General features: G+C 41.0%; 1 long non-coding RNA gene across 1 annotated transcript in view; it reads right to left on the reverse strand.

Annotated features, from left to right (window-relative positions):
- LOC309845356 overlaps window positions 1-22,096 on the reverse strand; it is a 40,565-nt gene that overhangs the window by 12,724 nt on the left and 5,745 nt on the right. The window lies entirely within an intron of this gene.

Genomic DNA, 22,096 nt, shown 5'->3' on the forward strand with positions numbered 1-22,096 from the left:
TGTCATCCTGCTCCTTTGGGGTCTCTATAGAGTGGTCAGGTCAGAAATGAGCTAACTGGAGATATCTGTGGTTATTTCCTGGAATTCACAAGAGACATGAGACAACTATGAATTTTTAAAAGATTTTATTGATTTATTTGACCCAGAGAGAGAGCATAAGCAGGGGGAGCAGCAGGCAGAGAGGGAGGGAGAACTGTGGGGCTCGATCCCAGGACCCCAGGATCATGACCTGAGCTGAAGGCAGATGCTTAACCAACTGAGCCACCCAGCACCTCAGAGACAACTATGATTTATTAGTACCTGAGCAAGATTATACATTACATGAGGGCAGGCACTGTGTTCTTCATTGTCTAGAAAGCATTAAAGGACTGTTGGCTGAATGAATGAATGAATAAAAACTACTAAGTTCCATGGCCCCGGTGCCTCAGAATCACTATTCCCCTGAGCATAACCCAGACTAAGTATAGACCATTACAGGGAAGTGACCAGTCAGACGTATAATAAGTCTCTGCCAGAACGACCTTCACAACCTGTCCCCTATCGTTATTTTGGATCCTTGAACTCTACAAGCTGAAAGAAGGGCCACTATGCTCTACCATCAGGAATGAGCAGCAGGCAATGAGAAGCGAGTGACAGTCACTGTATGGGAAAATAGCAGCAACCTGCATAAAATCTACCTAAATCCCAGGTGCTCAGGGAAGATTAAAATTCCGTCCTTGGGACGCCTGGGTGGCTCAGTTGGTTAAGCAGCTGCCTTCGGCTCAGGTCATGATCCCAGCGTCCTGGGATCGAGTCCCACATCGGGCTCCTTGCTAGGCAGGGAGCCTGCTTCTCCCTCTGTCTCTGCCTGCCATTCTGTCTGCCTGTGCTTGCTCTTTCTCCCCCTCTCCCTCTCTGATAAATAAATAAAATCTTAAAAAAAAAAAAAATTCCGTCCTTTTTTTTCTCTCATATTTTCTCATCTTAGGGACAGTATGATGGGGTGGTAAATTCTGAGCCCAGGTCCTAGTTCACCTGCTCTGTTAAGAAAAAGGCCTCTTCTTACCCCCAGAGCTCTCATGAGCTAATTACTGAAAATTGCTGTGAGACACTTTGCAAAATATAATATCCCTATAGTGATCTTAGCAGCTGTCTCAGGAGAGAAGCGTGTTCTCTCTCCTGACTATTTTTACATTTTTAAAGGATTAACTGAAGCTCCATGCAAGTCCCCCTGGAAATTCCCTCCTAGAGTCAGGGAATAAGCAGGAAACAAGTACGAGCATCTCTGACTTGAGATAGTTTATTTTGAGAAATAGGCGCTAGCCTTGAACCCGGCAAGTCAAAGCACAGCGTTGGTGTTGAGCCACATAAGATGTTCAGGAAGCTGATTTTGCAGAAGAAGCAAATTCAATATGTGTGCCAAGATTTGGAACCCAAAGCACGAGACGATCAGGAAGAAAGACAAGAATAATGGCACCCCTTCCCCTCGCGGGGTGTCTTCTGACCCAGCCAGGGTGCCTGCTCTGCGTGGCCCCCACAGTAGAAAGCAGGCAGTTCTCCCTCCATTGACTTTCTTCTGCTCCTGGTCTTCTGTCGATCTTCCTGACTTCGCTTATTACTGAAGGAATGAAGTGTTGACACACGCCACAGCACGGGCGGACCTTGAAAACAGCGTGCAGAGCGAAAGAAACCAGTACACAAGCCACATATTATGTGATTCCATTGATATAAACAGACAAATCTCTAGAACTAGGAAGTACATTTGTGGTTACTTAAGGCTGAGATGAGGGGAAGGAAGGAGACCAGGCAGGGACAACCAAAGGACATGAAATGATGAAGTCCTGAAGGATGTGAAGTAAGGAAAATATTCTCAGATCAGCTGTGGTGATGGTTGCACAGCTCTGAATAGCCACAAAGTACTGAATTATACACGTTGGAGGCATGAGCTGTGTGTGTGAATTATATCTCAGTAAAGCTGTTACCAAAAAATCCCACCAGCACAACAAACCCTTTATGGCTAGTTGCTTTATGCTTTATGTAAACATTTACCTATGTTCCTTTATGCTTTCTGCAAAAATTTACATAAATCCTGTTGCAAGTCCTTTCTGGAAAGGACACTCGGGGCATTAGCTGCGCAAGTGACTGTATGTATTCCATGTACATAATTCAGAATTTCCCAGAGGGCACTTGGGTTTTAGCTCTTAGTAGTAATGTGTGGGGGCGCCTGGGTGGCTCAGGGGGTTAAAGCCTCTGCCTTCGGCTTTTCCCTGGTCCCAGGGTCCTGCGATCAAGCCCCACATCAGGCTCTCCGCTTCTTGGGGAGCCTGCTTTCTCCTCTCTCTCTCTGCCTGCCTCTCTGCCTACTTGTGATCTCTGTCTGTCAAATAAATAAATAAAGTCTTTAAAAAAATATAGTAATGTGTAATGGGGGTACCTGGGTGGCTCAGTCGGTTAAGCGTCTGCCTTCGGCTCAGGGCATGAGCCTGGGGATCTGCAATCGAGCCCCACATCAGGCTTCGAGCAGGAAGCCTGCTTCTCCCTCTCACACTCCCCTTGCTTGTATTCCCTCTTTCACTGCCTCTCTCTCTCTGTGTCAAATAAATAAATAACATCTTAAAAATTAGTAATGTGTGATACTGATTACCTTTCAGAAGGTTTCACAATCAAGAAATGTGGGAATGACAGAGTTAAACAAAATTAAACAGGACCTTTACTGTTGGAGTGCTTAAAGTTTTAATAGGCAGACATGCATTGTGAATCTCCAAGAGGGGAACGCATGCATGGTTTACCAAACTGGTTTAATCTTGAAACCTTCCGTCACAGAGCATCGTGCAGAAGCAGTCTTCCATAACATTATGCTGGTATAAGTCTCTAATCTCAACAGGGAACTCTGGAAGCAAATGTAATCATGCAAAAATTAATACAGGCCTTCACACACTTGAAATATTTTCAATCACATGTCTGCGTCAGTTTCTTAGAGTTCAGTGGCAGTTTGCTTTCTCAATTGTTTGCATTCTGTATTTAATATTTGTAAACATAACGAATGTGGTTTAGAGTAAAAATTCGCTTCTTTGTTACATAAGCATTCATCTGTTATAATTCTACTTGCTTCTATGAAATGGAGTTTGTCTTATTTTTCTCCTGAAATAGAAAGGCACTCAAAGAACATATAAAATTCCTCAGTAATCCTTCTGTCCCTGAACCATAGATCAAATCATTCTCACAGAATTCCACTTACTGCATTTCTCAGCAAAGATGCATTGGCAGGCTAACTGGAAGAAGTTTCAAATTACTCAGACTTTATTAATTTTACAAAATATGCTTTGAAGTACTATGAGAATAATTAAAATAAATGGCACATTGAAATTAGTGAGTAAATGTGTGGGGGCATTACTCTGTCCTTTCTACCCCATTGTTCTCCAATGAGAACAGAAATGAGCTACAGAAAATCCGGTAATCTACATTGCATCTTTCCCCATCACTGCTTGGATTCTGCTGGCCAGACTTAGTTAGAAATCACAATTCAAGAGGGAAGGGAAGGAGATTCACAATTACTGAGCACAACGTCTGGATAGACTGAAATGAGAAGAAAGAGTCCTCTAGGCTAAAGCGGAGAAACTAGGTGAGCGTAACAACTGTCAGTAGCTTTCTTTGGCAGCTAAAAACAAGCATTTGCAAGGACAAAGCTATCCCGTGGAAAAGCACAGTCTTGTGCAGTATCTTACTTAAACCATCAAATCAACCATGGGAGGTCCTCTCTCCCCATTTTACAGATGAGGAAACTGAGGGCCAAAGTAATAAATAAACCAACCCAAGATTCTCAGAATATTTTGGTACAGCAGTTGAACTGTGAGGTTTCTGGATCGAAAACACAATTACTACTCTTTCCACCCATACTCAGCTGGGAGAAGTTAGAAAGGCAGGCTGGGGAGAGATTGTGAAGGTCCCTGAACAATAAGTTTATACCGTACCCTGCAGGCAGTATGGTTGTTACTTGTTGTCTTAGCCAAATCCTTACAGATTCACTATGCTTAGGCAAATAGATAAGCTATTCTGATTCTCCTTAAAAAATTCCTGAAGATATGGCTAATTTGATCAAATGAAATCACATAATCACACTAAACATCACATGCCTTATTACAAATGTTCATTGTGTGTGGTTAGGCCAAGCTCTTTTTACAAGAGATTAATGTCAGTCATTCGCAAAGGATACAAATAAACCATTTCCCTGACTGAATTGTCTGTACCTATAGATTTTATACTGGAACAGAAAGTACTATCACAGAAAGTTCTTAAGTCCAGTTTTATGTACTAATCGACTAATGTATTCAACACCCACTAATTGAGCTCCTACCATGTGTTAGATATCCTGCCAGGAGCAGGACATTCCATAAATGAAAATGACATGTCCTTATCTCTCTTTTTTTTTTTTTTTTTTAAAGATTTTATTTATTTATTTGACAGAGATCACAACTAGGCAGAGAGGCAGGCAAAGAGAGAGAGGAAGGGAAGCAGGATCCCTGCTGAGCAGAGAGCCTGACTCGGGGCTCGATCCCAGGACTCTGGGATCATGCCCTGAGCCGAAGGCAGAAGCTTTAACTCACTGAGCCACCCAGGCGCCCCCATGTCCTGTCTTTATAGAACTTACAGCTAGATAAAACAAAGCATCAAGGCAAACAGTGCAATGTGGTAAAGAATACAACAGAAAGATACAGAAAAAATTCAGAGGGATGTAGAAGCAGATAACCTAGACCTAGGGCTTGGGAGGATTCCTGGGGAGGTGGTGTGCAGGCTGAAGAAGCCATGGAGAACAATATTGTCAGGACTGGGCTGCATGAATTCTAACCCTGGCTTTGGGTTAGACTGACCTGGGGAGTTTTTAAAACTAGTGTTACCCAGAGTAGACCCTGGGGCCAATTTTTTTTTTTTTAAAGATTTTATTTATTTATTTGACAGAGAGAGAGATCACAAGTAGAGAGGCAGGCAGAGAGAGGGTGGTGGGGAAGCAGACTCCCTGCCGAGCAGAGAGCCTGATGTGGGGCTCCATCCCAGGACCCTGAGATCATGACCCGAGCTGATGAAGGCAGAGGTTTAACCCACCGAGCCACCCAGGTGCCCGACCCTGGGGCCAATTTGATCAGAATGTCCATGAGTAGGGGCCAGCAAATTGTGTTTCTAGACCTCCCAAGGTGACTCCAATGTATAGCCAGGTTTGAGACTTGCTGACTTAGTTAATACAGGCCTTCACACACTTGAAATATTTTCAATCATATGTCTGCGTCAGTTTCTTAGAGTTCAGTGGCAGTTTGCTTTCTCAATTGTTTGCATTCTGTATTTAATATTTTTAAACATAACGAATGTGGTTCCCCATCACTGCTTGGATTCTGCTGGCCAGACTTAGTTAGAAATCACAATTCAAGAATCACTGAGAGATCCTGGAGGCATCAATAGCCCATAGCAGTAAGCATACCTAAAAAATCCTGATTTCTACCTTTTTCAGAGGGGAAACTAAGTGAACCATCTCTAAATTCAGATTCATGTCCTTTGTAAAGTTGGAAGTAAATCACTTAAAAATGATCTCTTCATCACTATAATGTGACTTTTATCTTAATTATCTTGGAGTTCAAAAATATTTATGGCTGCAGGAAAATAATAAATCTTCTTTCCAAAAAAAAGAGATGAATCTGAACAGTCTGAATATTGCTGGCTTTGCCTAACATCTTGAAGAAAACTGTCTAATTATTTCTGTGGACCAGTATTTTCTGGTCTCCTCTCATGGGCAGAGGGGAGCATTGCTCCTTGTTCCCTCTTTGAAATTTGGAGTGGTCATGCGACTTTCTTTAACTAATAAATAGTGGACAGAATCAACCTATGTCCTTTCCCTGAGGAAATATTTCAGACTGGTCATCTTCTGTTTTTTGGTTTTTAATTTATTTACTTATTGGACAGAGGGTAAGAGAGAAAGAAAGTACAAGCAGGGAAAGCAGCAGAGGGAGAGGGAGAAGCAGACTCCCCATCAAGCAGGGACCCGGACGTGGGACTCAATCCCAGGACTCTGGACCCATGACTTCAGCGGAAGGCAGACGCTTAACTGACTGAGCCACCCAGGCGCCCCTTAGGCTGGGCATCTTATGCTCTCTTCCCCCTGCCTTCCCCTCCATTATAAGATGAACGGACAATGAGGTCAAAGCAATTGCTATGCTGAACCACTTGGTGAAGAGCAGTCACCTTCCAGAACCACTCAGGCTTATAGTGCTCTTTTTGAGCTCAAGAAATAAATGTTTTTTGGAGCACCTGGGTGGCTCAGTCAGTTAAGCCTCAGCCTTCAGCTCAGGTCATGATCTCAGGGTCCTGGGATCGAGCCCCTCATTGGGCTTCCTGCTCAGCAGAGAGCCTGCTTCTCCCTCTCCCTCTGCCTGTCTCTCTGCCTTCTTGTGATCTATTGCTCTGTCAAATAAATAAATAAAATCTTTAAAAAAAGAGAGAAAGAAATGTTTGTTTTTTAAAATGGCTAAGATGTTAGGGTTGTTGGTTTCTGCAACATAATCTAGCCTCACCTAGTAACTATCTTCTCAATCAGGTAGATCTAATTTTTGTATTTTCTTTCCCTGATCAACAGACTTCCTACTCACCTACTGATTCATGATTAGTGTGATAATGCCCTCCCCCCACCCCCCCCCACCCCCATTCTTCCTACCTTCCTTCCTTCCTTCTTCCCTCTTAGTGTTCATTGAAAAAGCCATTAGGTGGTTCCAAGCAGGAAGGACAGCCAGAAAGTAGTTGTTTCGATAGTGGTGCAGCAGGTTAGAGAATGTTTTGCATACAGAAGAACTGAGCAAAGAAGTAAATATACTGAAGATTAAGGAGCCAGATTTCTCACTGCCAGATAAGGGAAATTACTCATACAAGGTGGAAGAAGAGGATCACCTGGCTGGTTCCATCAGTGGAATGTGGGACTCTTGATTTCGGTTATGAGTTCAAGCCCCACATTGGGTGTAGAGATTATTTTTTATTTTTTATTTATTTTTTTTAAAGATTTTATTTATTTATTTGAGAGAGAATGAGTGCAAGAGAGCATGAGAGAGGAGAAGGTCAGAGGGAGAAGCAGACTCCGCAAGGAGCTGGGAGCCCGATGTGGGACTCGATCCTGGAAGTACAGGATCATGACCTGAGCTGAAGGCAGTCGCTCAATCAACTGAGACACCCAGGCGCCCCTAGAGATTTTTTTTTTTTAATCTTTTTTTTTTCTTTAAAGATTTTATTTATTTGCCAGAGAGAGAGAGAGTACACAGAAGCAGGCAGAGAGGCAGGCAGAGGCAGTGAGAGAAGCAGGTTCCCCGCCAAGCAAGGAGCCCGATGCCGGACTTGATCCCAGGCCCCTGGGATCACGACCGGAGCCAAAGGCAGTGGGCTAACCAACTGAGCCACCCAGGCGTCCCTAAAGAAAAAATCTTAAAAAATATATGGAAGAAGGATAACAAACACTGTATTGAGTTTGAACACAAGTGGAGGCATTTTCCAAACTCATCGTTTATATACAGAGAGATATAGATACCCACATATACCTAACTCTCTCTCTATGTCATTAGTTAGATAAATAGACGGAAAGGAAAATGAATATAGATATATCTATGTTCTGTCATACTGCTTTCCACTGAGAGATCCTGGAGGCATCAATAGCCCATAGCAGTAAGCATACCTAAAAAATCCTGATTTCTAAAGACCATTTTTCATTAACAGAAGGGGTCTTAGAAAAAATGACTATTTCAGGGCTAGAGGAGCAAAATGACAAGATGACTAGGAAAAATAACTTAATATCAGGAAGTAATGAGGTACTCAGAAAACAATAGGGGCATGTCAAAAGGATATAGAAGCCCATTTAAAGGGTCAACCACTGGGCAAATCTGGAACAATTTGAACATCAAAATAGATAGTGATAGGAATGGATTATAATCTATCAAATAAATATCCTTGAGTCCATGCAGATTTAAACAAACAAATGAACAAATAAATGGGGAGAAGAAACGGCTCTTTTATAGCAGAATGCCAACTATTAAATGTAGAAGAAATGGAAAAAAAATCACCATTAGGCAACACTCTTTTTTTTTTTTTAACCATTTTAAAGTATTTAATTCAGTGGCTTCTAGTACATTCACAATGTTGTACTACTATCACTTCTAATGACGGAAATTTGCACCATCTCCAAAGAAACCCTTTTGTACATAGTTGTTTCTCACTTTCCCTTTCCTTTAGCCCATGGTAATTACTTAGCTCCTTTCTGTCCTTATGAATTTTAGGCAACACTCTTAGTAATAGTTTAGGCAAGAAATGTCAATGAATGCTAAAATTTATGGGTGAAAGTTAGGTGCAAATGGAATATTTACATAGTTGCAAAATAACTCCCCACTGAAGACAATTATAAAGGGGAAAAGAAGAGCTTTCCAGTGAAGTAAACGTAGGCCACCTTGTTCAAGTATAACATCAAATGTAACATCACCAGATTGAAATTATGTAGCACCTGAAATTAGCATTGCTCTGATATTTCTGACAAAAATGCATGCAGAACCTGAATCTAATTATAGGAAAACCTAAGACAACCCTAACTCTATAAAATAATTTGCTTGTTGTCTTTAAAAATGTTATAGTCATGAAAATCGAGGAAGATCATGGAATTATTCTGGATTGACAGAGACTGAAAAGGCATGATAACTAAAGGCAGCAGATGAGACCATATTGATAGTGTATTGCCATTTTGCTATGAAGAATGTTACTAGAAAAATTCATGGTTCTTGATTAGGGTCTCTGATTAATGGATATATAGGAGTTTTTTTTTTTTTTTAAGATTTTATTTATTTATTCAACACAGAGAGAGAGCTCACAAGTAGGCAGAGAGGCAGGCAGAGAGAGAGGAGGAAGCAGGCTCCCCGCTGTGCAGAGTCCAATGTGGGGCTAGATCCCCGGATCCTGAGATCATGACCTGAGCCAAAGGCAGAGGCTTAACCCAGTGAGCCACACAGGAGCCCCTATAGGAGTTCTTTAAACTGTTCATGAAACTTTTCTGGAATTTTGAAATTATTTCAAAAATAAAAAGGATTAATATTGTTGCAGTGTGAAGTACTTCTTATAGACTTATTATTCAGGTTTATAATCTAAAGTGGAAAATGTGGGAAGTTTGAGAGGAATCTCAAACTATTTAGTTAGGTTACAGTGTGGTTTTTCTCTCTCTTTTTTAGGTAACCTCTATGCCCAGTGTGGAGCTTGAACTCATGACCCTGAGATTTAGAGTCCTGTGCTTTACCAACTGAGCCAGACAGGCACACTTCTTCCTTTTTTTTTTTTTTTTTTTGTAAGAAATACCTGAAATTAGGGACCTCAATTTTTTTTTAATTTAATAAATTTTTTAAAAGATTTTATTTATTTTTTTGATGGAGATGATAAGTAGGCAGAGAGGCAGGCAGAGAGAGGGGAAGGGAAGCAGGCTTCCCACTAAGCATAGAGCCCAATGCAGGGCTCAATCCCAGGACCCTGGGATCATGACCTGAGCCGAAGGCAGAGGCTTTAACCTACTGAGCCACCCAGGTGCCCCTTAAATTTTTTTTTAAGTTTGTCCTTACCTAAGTTCGTTTCCTACATTTTATCACTGAAAGCATCACTAAATGCTTTCAGAACTGTGATGGGTTCTACCGAGTTATGGGTATGACAACTAGGTCGGTGTATAATATTAACAACCAAAAAATTATTTCCATCCAGGTCTTTAGTAACTTGAATGGATATCCAGAGCATATGCCAAAAGAATATGCCAACAGAATGACTCAAGAGGCCATTAAATTAAAAAAATAAAGGAAAAACAGACACCAAGCATTGAGCCTTTTCTCCATGCTTAACACAAATAAATTCCTTTGTGGATGAAAATCAAACAAAGATTTTTGAAAAATCCTCCTCAAAAAAATGTAAAATGTCATTTTCTTTCTTATCATAAGTAGTTTGTAAAATAAACAAGAGAAAAATTTATTAAGCAAATGTGTTATTATTTTCTTTCCATAAGTGTATGTAAATAGTCTGCAAGTTGTGCCAAAAAGGGCGGCTCTTCCACTTGCTGGTAAATAGGTAGCCTATTGATAGATCTACCACACATCTCCGGTCACTGCCTTTTGGGCCAAATTCTACTCATATACTGAAAGAAACTCATCAGGGAGTTCAAAACTCTTGGCTTGCTAAATCTAGGGGCTGGCCTCTGAGGGAGCTTTCAGAAACTGGATTTGAGCCTCAGGTTGCTTTCCTCCACCGAAGCATGTGCAGTCTGTCTATCGTCACCATCATTCACACAGCAAGGGATTTGCGTTGGATGTCTGCCTCTGTCAGACATGAGAGCCAATCTGGACACGACACTCCGCGATGGGAGAACACAAAACCTAGAGAAGTGGAGACCCTGCCTTGAACGTAGCCATATTGAAAAAGTACCAAGGGGCTCCTGGGTAGTTCAGGTGCTTAAGCGGCCAACTCTTGATTTTGGCTCACAGTCTACAGGTCCTGGGACCAAGCCCCTCATGGGGCTCCGTGTTCAGTGGGGTGTCTACTTGAAGATTCTCTCCCCGCACCTCAGGCCCTTCCCCTGCTCTCTCTCGCTCAAATAAATAAATAAATCTTTAAAATATATATATATAAAAAGAAAATACTAGTTATCAATTTATCTGCCATCCATTTAATATCATACTGCTTTCATAAAAAGCAAAGATAAGAAAGTGTCACAGTTCTGAAAGTTTCACAAAAAGTTTTTTATTTACCTTGACATTGAATGACTTTGTGACCTCCTTAGAAGTATATTAAAATGAATAGAGCAGAGACAGGCAAGTAAGCTATCAAATAAGTTTCCACTCACCATATTCTCTTTAACTCAGTGCTTTAAGCAACTTAAAATCTGATGTTATAAACAGTTCCTCTGCTGTCCCTTGCTTTTTTTATTTGCTTCAGCTCCCCTAATGAAGTACCACAAACTGGGTGACTTACAGAATGAAATTTTTTTTTCACAGTGCTAGAACTAGAAGTCAAAGAAGCAGGTGTCAGCAGGGTTGGTTCCTTCTTAGGCCAGTCTCTTTGATTGGCAGATGGCCGTATTTCCCTCCCTGTCTCATTCCTTCTATGTGTGTCTATGTCCTGATCTCTTCTTAGAAGGACACCAACAGGATTAGGGGCACCCCCCATGACCTCCTTTAATCTTAATTACCTCTTTAAAGGCCCAGTCTTGGGGCTTCTGGGTGGCTCTGTTGGTTAAGTGTCTGCCTTCAGCTCAGGTCATGATTCCAGGGTCCCGGGATCGAGTCCTTTATCAGGCTCCCTTCTCTAGGATGAGCCTGCTTCTCCTTCTCCCTCTGCCTGCTGTTCCCCCTGTTTGTGCTCTTTCTCTCACTCTGTCAAATGAATAAAATCTTTTAAATAAATAAATAAATGCCCTAGCTCCAAATACATTCTGAGGTGACAGGGTTAGGACTTCAACATAGGAATTTGGGAGGACACATTTCAGCCCTTAACAGTAATGCTAAATACTGCTTAAGAATTATTTTTTGTTGTCTGGATTAGGCAAAGTCCACACATTATCAGAAGCGACATATCCAATAATGTCAGGGTTATCTTGACAACTTCAGAGCTGAGGTCATATTTCTTAGCCCACTAATTCAGATCTGGCTCAAGTTTCTCTGTACTCAGTCTTTGGGAAATCAGCTCTGTCATTAAATTCCAACTTGATCTCTGTCCTTCAGGGAGTTAGAGTTGGGTTTTGTTTTTTGTTTTTTGTTTTTAGTCAAGATACTATGGGGTGTAAAAAGAAAATACTATGGGCTTGAAGATGTGATTGAACCCCTCTGTTAGTACTTATGGTGATTTTAAGAGCAGTTGTGGTCCAACTCAAGAAGATTCCCACCACAATCACTATCTCATGGCCACAATTTCTATATGAGCAAAGATAGCTTTAAGGGTTGCCTTTTTCCAAATCCACTGTTACAGTACTCAGGAAGGATATGGTGAAACTCTCATATATTACTAGTGCAATGCAGTCTAACTGACAGTAGCTGTCAAAAGTAAAAATGCATTAGGGTGCCTGGCTGGCTCAGTCTGCTAAGCATCCAACTCTTGTTTGAGGCTCAGGTCATTATCTCAGGGCTATGAGATCAAGCCCCATGTGGGCTCTGTGCTCAGCCACATGGTCAGCCTGATATTCTCTCTCCCTCTTTCTCTGCCCCTCCCCCATCTTAAAAAAAAGTAAAAATGTGTAATACATTTTAATTCTGAAATCCACTTCTGAGCACTTACTCTACAGAAAAATGAATGTACGTATATATTTGAGATTATATATATAGTGATGCAGTGGATGTAGAAATTCATCACAGTAATAGTTATCACTTCCGAAGATGAGAAACAAATGTCCATCATAAGAGGGTGGTTATATTACCTTGACATATGCATATGACAAGGAAGTGTGCAGCTGTTTAAAAAACAGCTCTTTTTTATCATGGCTAGCTAGGTTATTCAGATCTGCCCTCCCACTGAAGCAATTAAAAATGCTGGGTAAAAAAAAAAAATGCTGGGTAAAACATTAAAAAGTATACATCCCTTAAGACAAGGAAGATCTGACAAATGTAAAAGATATCTAAGCCAAAAGCAGAACACTAGAGAGGTGAGTTTGTAATAGTCACTTAAGTCCTGAGATAATTTGTCAAGCCCAGCAACTATGAACTTCTGTTTATTGGAGGAAAAAAGAAATCAGAACCCCACCCCAGGTTGGGACTATAACAGAAAACCCCCACAATAAGAAGGGGTTCCAGGGTAAGATGGAACCAGGAGTAAAACCAACACTAACCCCAACCCCAGGGGAAAGCAGGGGAAGTTGCCTTCATACTGGGCAGAACAGTGAGGGGAAACCCCACCCTGAGATTTATTTTTTAACCGCTAATGGCCCTCACAAAGATTTTTACCTCAAATTTACATCATGTGGGTGGGCCGCAAGAACCTTATGTGGTGAATTTAGCAAAGTGTTCCCAGACTGACAGTGCAGTTATTCATGTGACAACGAAGACAAATCCTCTCTAGAAGGGGCACCTATATTCGTGGCCTTGAAGAACCACCACCTATTATTTTGCAAGGGCAATGAGAAACACACATGAAAAATAACCAAGGGTCCAAGGAAATGAGGCTTCATGAACAAGAACAGCAGTGATAACAGAAAATAGAAACAGACCCACAAGTAACTGAGGTATTGGAATTATTAGAAACAAGCTTGATAATGTCTGCAGATAAAGAAAATGTAAGAAGTGATCTAGCATATTTGAATGTGATCTAAAGTGAATGTCTAGAAATAAAACTAATAAGCTAAAAATGCAGCAGGTTAACATCAGCATTAGACAGAAGAAAGTATCTGGAACATAGCCAAAGGAAGAAAAATGGAAAAAAATGGGAGAGAGTAAAGGCATGGAATATAGAGTGGTAAGGCCTAACATACATTTAAGAGAAATTAAATTTTCCATGCACTGAAAGAAAATAGCTGCCAATGTATCTTATCTATTTATTTCCCAGCAAAAATAACTTTCTATAAAGGAAAGTACAGATAACTTATTACCAGCTGACTCTCATTCAGAGAGAGTCTAAAGAGGGTATTTCAGTCAGAATGTAAGTGAGCTCAGACAGAAGGTGTGAGATGTCAGAAGGAGTTAAACATAGAAAGAGAGAGCGAGGACAGAAGAACGGCAAGCAGCAGGACCTAAAGGCAGAGGGTTGAACAAAATTTGGATAAACCTAGCCTACACATATGCCATCTTCTTTCTCTGCTCCATGCCACTTTTGGAGTAGAATTGACAAGTGCCCAAATACAGAATTAGTCATAACAAAAGGAAAACCACCAGTTAGAGACAGATAACATCAGGGGACAGTGATGTTAATCTGTAGGCATGGGAGGGGGTGGTTGTCAAACATCCTGAACAATTAATATGACAAAGGGAATGAAAATGAATGAACACCAACAACACTATTGAAAATGGTAGGAACAATCTCTATGAAAGTGGTCACGAATCTGGACAATGATACATTAAAAACTGCAGTCCTTATGTGGAAATAAGAGCATGAGGAGCTCAACATGTCATCTTTATCTCAGTTCAGCCCCAATTCTGCAGGTCCCAAACCCCAATTTCTCAGTGGGTCCTGAAGTGAAAAGTCTTTTTGAGATTGGCTCTCAGTTGTCCACTTATTAAAGTATAGCTTCTTCAGTTTTCAGAAAGCTTGCATCCACTTTTAAGGTCCTCTGATGCCAGAACTAAGGTGAAATAAGAATGCATATTTGTATTTTCTTAAATGTGGCTAAAGAAACTCTAGAAGGATGACCTTTATGTGTTGGAAGCCAAATGGCTAAAGGATAAGAGTGAAGGAAGACTTTCTGGTATAAATATTCATGTGGTTCACTACTGGAAAAAAATTTAATTAAAACTATTCTTTGCCTCTCTCTGAAAACTCTTCAAGACTTAGTCTGAACAACATGGTGCCTCTTAGAGGGGTCCTCTCCTCTGTTGTTACCGTGCTGACATAAATCTAGACCATATATACCTTCCTGCCTTTAGATGCACACTTCCTGACTCCTGTTGCTCAGCCACAGTTCCCTTTGGTTCTCTGGGGCACCTGGGCACACTGTTGGAGAACTGTGGGCATTGTGGTTAGTTGCTCAGTACCTAGATTTAGTTGCTTGGGTTCAAACTGTGGCCCTTCCCTTGCAGTGTGAGCTTAGATGGGTAATGATGCCTCCCTGAGCGGTAGTGCTCCAAACTGTTGATGGAAATTATAATAGTAGCAATTTCATAAGGCCATAACAAAAAGTTAATGAGTATCCATAAACCCCCCAGGGGAGGGGTGGGGGATAGCCTGTCATTTAATCTCTAGAATGTAAGTCCTCCACCCCACCCCACCCCACCCCCGTAGGGATCTGTATTGTATCTCCAGTGCCTTTTCTTTTTCTGTTTTTTCTTTTTTCTACTTTAAATAAACCACAAAGAGGGCAGTCCCGAGTCTAATGTAATTAACAGGGGGCAAACCACAAAGGAAGTTAGATTTCTACAAGTACAAAGCAGGAACAAGGTCTTTGCTTTAGACTGAATGCTTGTGCCCCTGGTAAAATTCCGTATGTTGAAACCTAATCCCCAGGGTGCTGATATTGGGAGGTGGGCCTTTGGGAGCTGATCAGATCATGAGGGTGGAGCCCCAGTTGTGGGATTACTGTCCTCGGAAAAGAGACCTCAGAGAGCTCCTTCATCTGACTTGTGAGAACAACAGTGAGAGGGCACTGTCTGGGAGACACTGAACCTGCCAGTGCCACAATCTTGGACTTCCCAGCCTCTAGAACTGCAAGAAATAACTTTTTAAAATTCACTCAGGCTATGGTAGTCCGGTATAGCAGCCTAGAAAGACAGTCTGTTTCCAGTTCCTGGATAGAAACCTCATCTTCACTATGGGAATGAAGGAGGCATGTAGTTTTTTGCACGTGCATTCCTGACATTTGGTGTCTACTTTGTAAGCAAATTTTATTTTTCTGGCCCTCTCTCTGTCGGGTTTTAATCAGTGGCTCCTTCCTGTGCTATATTAAGGTTTTAGCAAATGAATGCAGAGGCCAGAAAACATGGGGAGAGTTGGAGGAGGGGATATCGTCCAGCAGCCCCATTCCCTTTGGTCGACTTAATGCAGCTGTCATCATAAGGCACTTCTCTGACTCGCACCAAGATTATTCTCTCCAACAGCCTTCCATTTTACATAAAGCCCTTTCTTTTCTTTCCTTTCCTTTTCTTTCTTTTTTTTTTTTTTTAAGATTTTATTTATTTGGCAGGGAGAGAGACAGCCAGAGGGAACACAAGCAGGGGGAATGGGAGAGGGAGAAGCAGGTCTCCTGCTGAGCAGGGAGCCTGATGCAGGGCTCGATCCCAGGACCCCGGGATCATGACCCTAGCTGAAGGCAGACACCTAACGACTAAGCCACCCAGGCACCCCAATAAGGCCCTTTCTGATGAAGTTCCCATAGCAATCATGTTTCTCTCCAAATGATTCCCCCTTTTCTTTTACATTCTAACTGCTCAGCCATTTTTTAAGTTTATTTTTCAAGTATATAATTCAATGGCTTTTAGTACATTTATGAAGTTGTGCAACCATCAACAGTATTTCCAGGACATTTTTATTATTCCCAAAGGAAACCCCATAGCCATTAGTGTTCCCATTGCTTCCTTCCTCCAGTCCCTGACAACCATCCATCTGCTTGCTGTTGCTATAGGTTTGCTGATTATGGACATCTAATTTAATGGAGTCATACTATATGTGGTCATTTGTGGCTGACTTCTTTCATTTAGCACAGTGTTTTCAAGGCTCATCATCGTGTGTATTAATAATTCACTCCTTGGGGCGCCTGGGTGGCTCAGTGGGTTAAAGCCTCTGCCTTTGGTTCAGGTCATGATCCCGGGGTCCTGGGATCGAGCCCCACATCAGGCTCCCTGCGCAGCAGGGAGCCTGCCTCCTCCCCTCTCTCTGCCTGCCTCTCTGCCTACTTGTGATTTCTGACTGTCAAATAAATAAATAAAATCTTAAAAAAAAATTCACTCCTTTTTGTCACTGAATAGCGTTCTGTTATATGGATATACCACTTTGCATTTACCCATTCATCAGTTGATAGACATTTGAGTTCTTTCCACTTTTTGTCTACTATGAATAATGCTGCTGTGAACATTTTTATACAGTTTTTGTGTGGGCATATGTTTTCTTTCTTTTTTTTAAGATTTTTTTTTTTTTTAATTTGGGGTGTCTGCATGGTACAGTCGGTTAAGCATCCGACTCTTGGTTTCAGCTCAGGTCATGATCTCAGGGTCATGGGATTGAGCCCTGGGTCTGACTCTGTGCTCAGTGTGGAGTCTGCTTGAGATTCTCTCTTTCTCTCCCTCTCTCCCTCTGCCCCTCCTGCTTGTGCTCTTGCTCTCTAAAAGATTAATTTATTTTATTTTAGAGAGAGAGAGCACAAGAGGGAGAAGGGCAAAGGGAAAGGGAGACAAAGAATCCCAAGCAGACTCCATGCTGAGTGCAAAGCCCAACTGGGGGCTCAATCCCATGACCCTGAAATCATGACCTGAGCCAAAATCAAAAGTCAGATGCTTAACTGACTGAGCCACCCAGGAGCCCCATCTTTTTTTTTTTTTTTTAAGTTTTATTTATTTAAGTGATATCTATACTCAACATGGGGCTCAAACTCATGACCCTAAGGTCAAGAGTTGGATACTCCACCCACTGAGCCAGTGAGATGCTCCTGTCTGGCCTTATATTTTCAATTCTCATTCATACTGCTCACATTGAATTGAACTAGGAGTGGAACAACTCAGTTCCTACCTAGGGGTAGAATTGGTAGGTCATTAGGACTCTATGTTTGATATTTTGAGGAACTGTCAAACTGTTTCCCAAAGTGGCTATACCATTTTACATTCCTGCCAGCAATGTATGAGGGTCCCAACTTCTCCACATCCTTGTCAGCATATGTTATTGTCTATCTTTTTTTTTTAATCATAGCCATCTGAGTGAGTATGAAATGGTATCCCATTGTGGTTTTGATTTGTATCCCTCTCCCTTTTTTTTTTTAGGGAGAGAGAGAATATGAGCCAAGCAGAGGGTGTGAGGTGAGGGGAGAGGGAGAAAAAGGGAGAGGGAGGAGCAGACAGAAAATCTATAGCAGACTCCACAGCCAGCGTGGAGCCCCACAAAGGCTCCATTTCATGACCCTGAAATTATGACCTGAGTTGAAATCAAGAGTTGGGTGCTTAACCCACTGAGTAACCCAGGTGCTCCTCCTTTTTTTTTAAATTTAATTTTAATTTTTAAAATATGATCTCTGCACCCAAAGTGGGGCTTGAACTCATAATCCCAATATCAAGAGTCACACACTCCATGGACTGAGCCAACCAAGCACCCCTTGATTCGCATGTTTCTGACAGATAATGATTTTGAACATCTATTCAAGTGCTTATTGGCCATTTCTTTGGGGAAATGCCAATTTGAGTCTTCTGCTTTTTAAAATTGGACCATTCATTAATTGTTGAGTTGTTTTTATAGAGTCTTTTTTATAGGCACTGGTTACTAATCCCTTATCACATATATAATTTGCAAACATTTTCTCCCATTTGTGGATGGTCTCTTCCTTCCCTTGATGATGTCCTTTGAAGTAAAAAAAAATTTTTTTTAATTTTAATTTTGATTAAGTCCAGTTTATCTTTTTTCTCTTCTGTTGCTTGTGCTTTAGGAGTCAAATTCAAGAAACCTTTGCATAATGCAAGGTCACGGAGGCTTTGCTTGTATGTTTCTTACATGAGTTTTATAGTTTTGGCTCTTATATTTAGGTATTTAATCCATTTTGAATTAATTTTTGTATATGGTGTGAGATAGAGATCCAACTTCATTCTTTTCATGTGGCTATTATTAGGCAGTTTTCCCAATACTGTTTATTGTAAAGACTATTATTTTCCCCATTGAATTTCTTTGGTACCCTGTTGAAAATCAGCTGACCATAAACATAGGGTTTATTTCTAGGCTTTCAATTGTTCTTGAATTGAGGATACATATAGATGAATGGAATAGAATTGAGAGCCCATACGTCTTTTTTTTTTTTTTTTTTAAGATTTTATTTATTTATTTGAGACAGAGAGAGAGATTGAGAGAGAGAACATGAGAAGGGGGAGGACCACAGGATCAGAACTCAATCCTGGGACTCCAAGGATCATGACCTGAGCTGAAGGCAGCCGCTTAACCAACTAAACCACCCAGGCACCCCCAGAGCCCATATTTCTTAACCAACTGAGCCACCCAGGTGCCCCTTTGAGAGCCCATACTTCTTAATAAAACTGAAAAAAAGAGAATAATTTAGAGTCTAAAGACAAACCACACTGGCTTAATCAATCTAAATTCATAGTAAGTTTTAAAATTAAGAAGAATTAGTTTTCCAAGTTTCTTCTTCTTTTCCAGATTGTTTTGACTATTCTGGGTCCTTCAAGTTTCCATATAAATTTTAGGGTCAATTTGTAAATTCCTGTAAAAAGAATGGTACTGGGATTTTGATAGGAATTAAGCTGACTGATTTGGGTAGTATTATAATAGAATGATTTAGGGAGTGCCTGGGTGGCTCAGTGGGTTAAAGCCTCTGCCTTTGGCTCTGGTCATGGTCCCAGGGTCCTGGGATCGACCCCCACATCAGGCTCTCTGTTCATCGGGTAGCCTGCTTCCCCCTCTGTCTCTCTGCCTGCTTCTCTGCCTACTTGTGATCTCTGTCAAATAAATAAATAAAATCTTTTAAAAATATATCAAAAATCTTGAGGTTGGAAATCTTCATTCTCACTCTCTGCTCTCCCTTCTTTGCTCTCTGAGTACAATCACCAATAATAGACAACTTCAGAGTGCCAAACTGGCCAAATTGGCCAAATTTAGGAATGATGGGGCCACAACTAACTGCCATAAGAGTGTAGAATCCCCTCTGCCCATGTCTGAGAGGAAAGCCAGTCTCTCTGGAAGCAAATTCCCTTAGTGCCACTGTCTAACCCTAACCCTAACATAACCCTAATCCAAGGAGGACAGGCAAGGGCCTGGATGGACATGTATATGTCATATCTGTCCCACTGACCAGCAAAACCTGGGGGGATTCCTACAAATGCCTCAACTCTTCCATGGTTGGTTCAGAACCAAGTGAACACTGAAGTTCTATCCAGGTGGCTGAAATTCCATCATTATCGTTATTCATGTTTAAATAATAACAATGGCTGACACTTAGTACTCAATGAGCACCAGGACCTGTTCCAAGCACTTTCAGACATGAACTCATTTAATCCTCACAATCACCATGTGAAAGAAGTACTTATTTGAGGGATGAGAAAACGGCAGCCCAGAAGGGTCAAGTAAGTTGCCCAAAGTCACACAGCTAGCAAATAGCAGAGTTCAAATTTGAACCCCTATAGCCCAACTCCAGAGGCTGTACTGTAATCTCTTCTCTATAATGCCTTATTAAGAGCCTTTGAAATGCTTTGTCAGTTTGTTATTTACAAATAAAGTACCCATGAACATTTCAATATTTCAAATACATTAGAAAACTGGACAATGAGCAAGCTATTTTTTAAAAATTTCTTTTCAGTGTAACAGAATTCATTGTTTATGCACCACACCCAGTGCTCCATGCAATACATGCCCTCGATAATATCCACCACCTGGCTCCCCCAACTCCCCCCCCCCCGCCCCTCAAAACCCTCAGATTTTTTTTCAGAGTCCATAGTCATTCATGGTTCATCTCCCCTTCCAATTTCCCTCAACTCCCTTCTCCTCTCCATCTCCCCATGGCCTCCATGTTATTCGTTATGCTCCACAAATAACTGAAATCATATGATAATTGACTCTCTCTGCTTGACTTATTTCACTCAGCATAATCTCTTCTAGTCCTGTCCATGTTGATACAAAAGTTGGGTATTCATCCTTTCTGCAAGCTATTTTTAAAGATGAGAAAATAACCTCTATATTCTTGTCTTCAGGATCCCTTACAGACTGTATGTTCTTCTTTTGTGTTCCTAAATTGCCTTGGATCTTACTATGATATGGGTTATTTTCTCAGTCATAGTTAGTTGGCATTCCTGGGGCAAGTTCAGGAAACACTTCTTGCTTTCCTCTATTGATTTGAGACCTACCTGAGACAGGGGCCTTAAAAAAAAAAAAATCATTATCTAGGGTCTTGTACAAGGTAGGCATTCAATAAATGTTAATTAATTTAATGGAATTACCCTAAGTGAGGTGCAGGAGATGGGTAGGTTCTAATTGGTAGAGGAGCAAAAGATCACTCTTAACACCTTTGTCAAATAGAACTTCTACAATGAAGGAATTTATTCTTTATGTACCCTGTCTAATATGATAGCTACTAGCCACATATGGCTAGCGGGTACTTGAAATATAGCTAGTGGGACTGAGGAACTAAATATTTAATTATATTTAATTTTGATTTACTTTATTTATTTATTTTTAAAAGATTTATTTATTTATTTATTTGACAGAGAGATCACAAGTAGACAGAGAGGCAGGCAGAGAGAGAGAGAAGCAGAGAGCCCGACATGGGACTCGATCCCAGGACCCCGAGATCACGACCCGAGCCGAAGGCAGCGGCTTAACCCACTGAGCCACCCAGGCGCCCAATTTTGATTTACTTTAAATTTAAGTAGCCACAGCTTTAAGTATTAGATTTTTAAGCCAGTAAATTAACATAGCTCCATATTTCTAAAACCATTGCCTGAGATTGGGGGCCTTTGTGAAATCAAGAATGTAGTGCTAGTAATGATAGGTAAGAGCAGTCAGTGAGAAGACTAACTCAAAAGAAAGTAAAATGATTTTACCTTCTAAATGGTTTTATGATAATTGTGCATTCAGACTATCTCAAGTAAAATAAAGTTCTAAAAAATTACCAGAACAAAGATCTATCAAAATTTGAAATGTACATATCTTTGAAATTACAATTCATTCTCTAGGAACTGCTTCTACTCTGACACACACAGGGATAATCACGAAACACTGCTTATAATCAGCCTGGGTGGCTCAGTTGGTTAAGTGTCTTTGGCTCAGGACATGATCCCAGGGCCCTAGGATCGAGCCCCACACAGGATCCTGCTTCTCCATCTGTCTGCCGCTCCGTCTCCTTGTGTTCTTGCTCTCTCTCTCTGACAAATAAATAAAATCTTAAAAAAATAAAATAAAATAAAAATCCAGATGTAGGAAGTGAGTTACAAAAACTGTAGTAAGCAGAACAAGGGCCTTCCCAAAGATGTTCTGAGGCTAATCCCTGGTATCTATGCATTTATTACTTTAATAGCGAAAGGGACTTTCCAGATATAATTTGGTTAAGGTTCTTGAGATGGGGAGAGTATACTGGATGACCCAGGTGGGTTAATGTAATCACAAGAGGGAGGCAAGAGGGTCAGAGTGAGCAAGAATAAGATGTGGTAACAGACACAGAGTCAGGTGACAGCATTGCTAACTGGAGCCGTGAACCAAAAATATTAGGGCAGCTGCAAGAAGCTGGAAAAGGCACCAAAGTGGATTCTGC

The sequence above is a fragment of the Mustela nivalis genome (genome assembly GCF_964662115.1).
Source record: "Mustela nivalis genome assembly, chromosome: 12".
Taxonomy (NCBI): Eukaryota; Metazoa; Chordata; class Mammalia; order Carnivora; family Mustelidae; genus Mustela; species Mustela nivalis.